General features: G+C 52.4%; 1 long non-coding RNA gene across 1 annotated transcript; it reads left to right on the top strand.

Annotated features, from left to right (window-relative positions):
• Positions 1-759: 759 nt before the first annotated feature.
• On the top strand, positions 760-3850 carry LOC120517362. The gene is made up of 2 exons (XR_005631023.1): positions 760-969; positions 1436-3850. It is a non-coding gene; the product is annotated as an uncharacterized LOC120517362 (long non-coding RNA).
• Positions 3851-6434: the final 2584 nt, after the last annotated feature.

Genomic DNA, 6434 nt, shown 5'->3' with positions numbered 1-6434 from the left:
CGCTCGCACTAAACATTAAAGAATTGCATTTACACGATTCGCCAAAATCTGCTGTTTGAAACGTTGTTGTGGTTTTGGTTTTCACGTCTACCTCTGTTAGCATCGATGGCACTTTTACCACTCGCAATATGGCGGACGCGCTGACGTATCGTGTCGACTGGACAGCACAGTTAATGTCAGCCGTGAGTCCCCACGATCCTTCGTAGGCGTGTGTGTGTGTGTGTGTGTGACTGCAGCTCGCTTGTATTTAATGTGAAGCCAGACGTTCTCTATGGGGTCTCGGTTTCGGTGGTCTTTCCAGAGTGGGCCGGGTGTGTTTTTTTCTAAAGGACTCGTTTACGTGTGAAGTAAGCCTGAGCCTCACCGGGAGATGGAGGCTGTGCTAGCAGCACCGGCACGAGGCAGGACTCCAACGTGGGGCAACAATGCATCAAGCAAGACTTGTGATCAGAGCTCTCTGTGGGATGGTGCCCGGCTGGCATTGCCACTGTCAATTCAGCGCACCCTGGCGAGAGTGGCTGCTAAATCATCCAGGAGACAAACGTCTGCACGCATGTTGAGGCGTCTCAAGTGCAGCCAGCTGGGCATTTTCTGACATGACCGTGACGCCATCATTCACATCTCGAGTGGAGGTAAAATATGGAGACTGGCAGGCCTGAGACACGTGGTCTGTCTGTCTGTTTGTTCGTCAGCCCATGACTGTGCCTACCTACCCAATGCCAGCGCTCACTCCAGAACACGACGGGGGTGGCGCAGCGCTCGGTGACGTCTGTGTGCCAAGCTGAACTGAGCTGCTCATCAGATCTCTTTCTCTCTCAACAGGTCAGGTGATCAGCCCACCAACTATAGCTGGCAGTGACCCCTCTACTGAGAAGCCGGGACCCTCGACGTCGGAGTCGCCAGTTCAGGAGCTCGTGAAGTCCGTGCTGGTGATGAGCGGAGGAGAGGGCTACATCGACTTCAGGATGGGTACGAGACGCCGGACTCGTTCGGGGCAAATGCTCTGCACTTCAGTGTGCCCATCGCCTGCCTTTCACACAGAGCAATAAAAGGAGCGCCACAGGGCCATGCCAGTTGTCATATTTGTTGTGAGGGGCATATAAGGGGCTAACCTTGGGTGTCTATGAGTGCCTTGCATTCAACTCACTTCTCGGGTGTCACAGGGAGCAGATTTAGAGAAGGTGACACGATTTAGAGAAGGTGACACCGGGCATGTTTACCTGGGATGAAGCAAAATCTGAGAAATCATTCTGGAGCGGAGAGGCGGCAGCACCAACTGCTGTGCCACCCACGCGTGTTCCTGTTCATTAACGTAACATTTGACCTGACGCAGGAGGGCGTGAGGGGCTCCAGTGGAGGCCAAGCGAGTGAAGTCATGGGCGCTCTTGGCGAGGTTGGCTTATTTCTTTATTAATGTTCATGTCTCTCCTTGTAGGCGATGAGGGCGGTGAATCTGAAGATCTGGCCGACACCCTGCAGCTCCAGCCATCCCTGGCCAAAGCCGAGAGAAGCCATTTAATTGTGTGGCAGGTGATGTACAACGACGAGTGAGCTGCGCCAACACAACACACGCGGTGCCGTCAGCAGGAAGCCGAAGGCCCGGAGAAGCCGTCGCATGCGCAGTTTGCTCTTCCCATTTGCCTTTTTTTGTTGTTTTCTTTTTGAACTGACGTTGTCCTTTTAGATTTCCGTTGTAAGAGCACACGCCGATGACCGTCGCTTTCATGTGGATGTTCTGTGCCCCTCCATTCGGGGGTACGCACGGGGCGGGGGTCCGGCCCCTCGTGATATGCACACCGTGTCGTGCACGTCTGCCGCGGGCCTCCCCCCCAACCCCACCGTTGCCACTCGTGTCATCTTCTGCTTTTTCGGTTTTCCTTTGTGACGGGGAGCTGCGGTGTGTTTGTCCGGCCGTCTCATTCGTGGGACGTTTGCATGACGAGGGGACTTTGCTTTTCTCGGTTGCCTTTTGGTTTTTGTTCTTCCTCAGCTGTCATCTCCCGATGTCCTCACTCAGTTTTAGGTCTTCCTACGTTGCCAGAGCGCTAGCTTGCCGATTGTAGACACTTTAAATAACATACATAGGCTGCCTTAGTAACAAAGAGAATACTTAGTTTTACGTATTATTATGCTAATTGTTCTGAGGAACTACATTTGTATTTACGATGATGAGGAACTAAATATTTATTTCTATGTGAGTGTTGCAAGTTACCAAAGGAAAAAAAAATATCGAGAGAGAGAGAGAGAGAGACCACCTCACTTAGGAGTCCGTGACAAGAGACCACTTTTTACGTGGTTCACGTCAAACCGAAAGGCTCCGCGGCGGCTCGGGAAACATTCAAATAATCGGAACCCGGCGGTCGGTCACGGAGCCTGCGCGTTAAGTATGAGCGGCGTCTGTGCGCGCGCGCCGGGTGTTGGGACGTCGCTTGTGTCCTCCGTTATTTCACATTTGCAACTCTTTGAAGAAATGAAAACGAAACAAAAAGTGGGTGGACATTTACAGACCCCGCTAATCCGTGCAAATCAGTCCACACACACACACGCGGTCTCCCGGTCAGTTACATAAAAAGGGAGCAGATCTCAGAAATAAAGATGAACAGCGCGCGCGTGTGTCCGTCCGTCCGTCTATCTTAATGTTAATGCTGTGAGATGCACGGGGTCTGCGAGCCTGTCTGGGGTGCGCGCGCGCGCGCGCATGCGTGTAAACGTCAGCCCTCAACAGCACAGAGGTGGCGCACACAAACGCCCGCTTGCTCCGACCTCATTTGTTTCCCGATTGCTTAAAATTTTAAAATCTCTTTGGGGGAAAAAAATATCAAAGTGCGTACAGAGAGAGAGTGTCTGTGTGTTTACGGTAACTGTAATATATCGACGTGATACAAGCAAACACGCATCTGTTATGACGTCGCTTTAATTTGCCGGTGGTTTAAAAAGTTGATCTTGTTGGGAAAAAATACCGGATTTGTGCAGTGTGTGTGTGTGTGTGGCATACCAGTAAATGTAATGTGCCCACATGTGGAGCCCACTAACTGGCACTCATCCCCATCATTTCAAATTACATTGACGGTAGCTGTGATGTGCGCTGATGTGCTGCACGCAGTCGAGCAGTCGGGCCGACGTCTCCCGATTACCTAAACGTCGCCCTGCCTGCATACGGTGTGTGTGTGTGTGTGTGTGTGTCTCTGTCTACAGGCACTCTAATACGTACACGATACACGCTAACAACCAGCCGCCGTTTCGGGTTTTCTCTTCCTCGTAGTGCGCGTGCGCTCAGTTGTGTGTTTTTTTTTACTGGCTACGAATTCACGCGAGATCCGCGCAGAGAGCTCCGGCTACGTTCAGAGTTGACGTCATCCACACGTGAGTGAGTGTGAGTGAGTGTCTGGTGTGTGTGTGTGTATTGGGGGACACACGCTAACGGGACCGCGTATGTCGCTCCTCAGCGCGTTTTTTACTCCCGATTTGCGGTTTCTTTCTCTAAAGAGAGGCGTTTTGTTTCGTTTCTCTCTCTCTCTCTCTCTCTCGAATTGTTCAAATCAGCCACATTCGGATACTTTTAAGCCAACTTTTAAATATTTTACGGTCTGTGTAAATTTTTTGTACATTATGGTCCATCTGACAGTTTCTTCTGTATTTTACTTGCCTCTGTAATTTAAATACAGAATTGCTACAGTGTTGAATTTGCCGTCTGTTCTACTCGAGATGGGGGCTTCATTCTCCAAGCCTGGATGTAACGTCCATTTTGCAGTGTAGCCATTTCAGTATTTATTTCTATGAATGAACCGCTGTGGTTCAGAATGTAACTTTGTACATGAGATATATATATAAATATGTATATGAAACCTAAGAGACTCGCTTTCTTTGCTTGGACCTCGCGACAATACAACGGTTACCGAGGCGACGGTTTACTTGCGACCCGCGTGTTTCGACTCGACTGCCTCCTCCCGTTTGGAGCTCTGGACGCCCCCAGACACCCACATACTGGAGCGAACTGCACAGACCCGTCCAAAGAGGTGACGTCGGAGCTGGAAGTGAGGTTTGGCCTGGCACCAGAGCTCAGGCTCCATGCCATCCATCCATATTGTGCAGAAAGCGAGTTGCCGGACTTGGAGGAGGACATCAGTGAAGACAGCAATCGGAAGAAAGTCACTCCGCCTTTCAAAGTGCGATTTAGGATCCGCAGCTAAAATGACAAAAGCACGAGAATCTGGGAGGCGAGCCTGAGCCCCGCTGCGCACCACCACAGTGTCCTGTCTTGTCACAAGGGCGTCACTTAGCGTTTTGGGCCAAACATCACGAGAGATGAAAGGACTGAAGACTGGGCACTGAGCCACAGGGGGGCGCCACCCTAGCGGCCTGTGGTTGGCGCACTTGCTGCAGGGCCAACGTCCTTTAGGCCTGATTGGTGCATCCCAGAATGTGGGTGGTGCCCGTGGGTTGTCATGGTGACCGTCTGTCTGTCCTTTACTCTTCTGCTGCTCGAGTGTGCGTTACCAGTGCTGGGGGCTCCGATTCATTCAAAGTTTACTATTCAATAAAACTCAAAAACTACGAAGCAAAGTAAATCTCCTGCCAGCACAAGTGAAGGTCGGGCCCCCCGGGGTGACGAGGGGTCTTCTCGCTTTCTGTTGATTTGTTTCCTCGGGGAAGGAAGTCAATGTTTGTGTCTTTTAGTGAAGCTCAGCTTCAGAAGCCATCAAAGTTTAACAGGAATGCCAGATGACACGTGGGGGGTCTTTTCATGTTTGACTCTAAGGCTGGATGGCCCCCTTCCTGACCAGCACTTCTCCGTCGCTCCTTCTGTCATCAAGCCCCTCACTGACTCCTGCAAACACCTGAACAAAGTTCACCGCGCGCGGACTCCAAAGCCCCCCCCTCTGACAGTGAAGTGGTCCCCACGAGGCCTCGAGTAAAGGGATGGGGGGACACAAAGGGTGACAAAGCCACCCGGAGACTCCGGAGGACATTGAGAGCAGAGCGGCACTGCCCGAGAGACCCCAAGTCCAAAGCAGCGACCCACTCATTGAAGGACATTCAAAGACCTGCAGGCTCACCCAAGGTCCGCGGTAAGGTAGAGACGGAGGAGCCAAGAGGGGCTTCAGTGCTGAGAAACCCCTGGCTGATCCTCAAACCTCAGAGTCCAACGTCAAACTCTCCGGACCACGCTGGGCCCACCCTGTCTGGAATCCCGCAAGACCCTCAATGAGAGGTGGGGGTGCTGGTGGGATGGGGTGGGGAGGATCTGAAGACCACTGGCCACGAAAGGACCTGCGGCCTCGAGCGGAATGTTCTTCAGGGTCCGGGACCTCAGGACGAGGAGCCAAAACACAAAGGCAGGTGGGCCGCTCACAGGCTCGGACACTTTGGAGCTGCTTAGTTGAAGTTCACAGTTGGACCTGAAATGAGGAGCTGATGCTAATGAGCCACCCAATGCCCCGCCGCACAGAAGCCTCCTTAAAAACTCCTCACCCGCGATGCCAACTGCTGCCCTTCCCGTCCAGGCTGTGATTATTGCTGCTAAGCTGATCTGTGGGGGCAGTGAAGGCAATGGAGAGAAGATGCCCTCCACTCCAAACGTGATCAAGGCCTGGAATGAGTGAGGGTTGTGCTGGCAAGGCACGGCCACCAGATGGCAGCACCAGTAAGCCGCCCTGGGCATTTGTTTGAATTGGTGACTGAAAGGGTTAAGTGACGAGTGGCCTGCTGGGCGGCTCGGCCCCTTCCTGCAACAACCAATTGGAATGCTTGTCTATGTCACGTGACCGAGAAGCTGCAGAGCTGTGGGGGTCCCGTCTGTTAGTCGGCCTCCCTAAAAGTACATGGAGGGGCAGAAGGCACAAAAACCTTTCCAGAATGGTTGGCTCAGTGGGCACAATGAGGGCATCAGGGCCCTGGCAGCTGCTGCCACCTGTGAGGTTTAGGGTGCCGCCTGGCACACAATCCATACAGTCAGGCGTAGATATATAGCGCCTTTTGTTTGAAGTGTCACCACGGGCGCAGCGTTTGTCACCTTCTCTGGTGCTTCTGGGAGGGTACAAGAAAGGGGGAGACGGTCATTCGGCGGTTTGCTCCTTCATCTGTTCACTCGGTCTTTTTTCTTTTCTTTCTTCATTCACTCATTCATTCCTTTATTTAGTGTTTTTCTTCACACTTTCATTTTCCCCTCCAATCTCCTTGAGTGGGTCCCCTTATGTGCTGCAGGGTCCCAGTGGCTCTGATAAACCCTTACTGGTGTAGATGTGAAAGGCGCTATAAAAGGCCACCAGCTTCACTTCCCTCCGTGCGCTTCCTTCAACGGACCCCCACTGAAGCAGGAGGGCCAGCTATGAACATTGAGGTGTTTGTGTCTGTGATGCTCATAACGGCCACCGGAGGGCACACTTGCCCTGCTCCACCCTGGTGAGGGAGTCCATTTGATGTTTGCCAGGGCA

This window comes from Polypterus senegalus, chromosome 17, assembly GCF_016835505.1.
Source record: "Polypterus senegalus isolate Bchr_013 chromosome 17, ASM1683550v1, whole genome shotgun sequence".
Lineage (NCBI taxonomy): Eukaryota > Metazoa > Chordata > Cladistia > Polypteriformes > Polypteridae > Polypterus > Polypterus senegalus.
The sequence above is the reverse complement of the archived record's forward strand: the minus strand, read 5'-3'. Positions and strand labels throughout refer to the sequence as shown.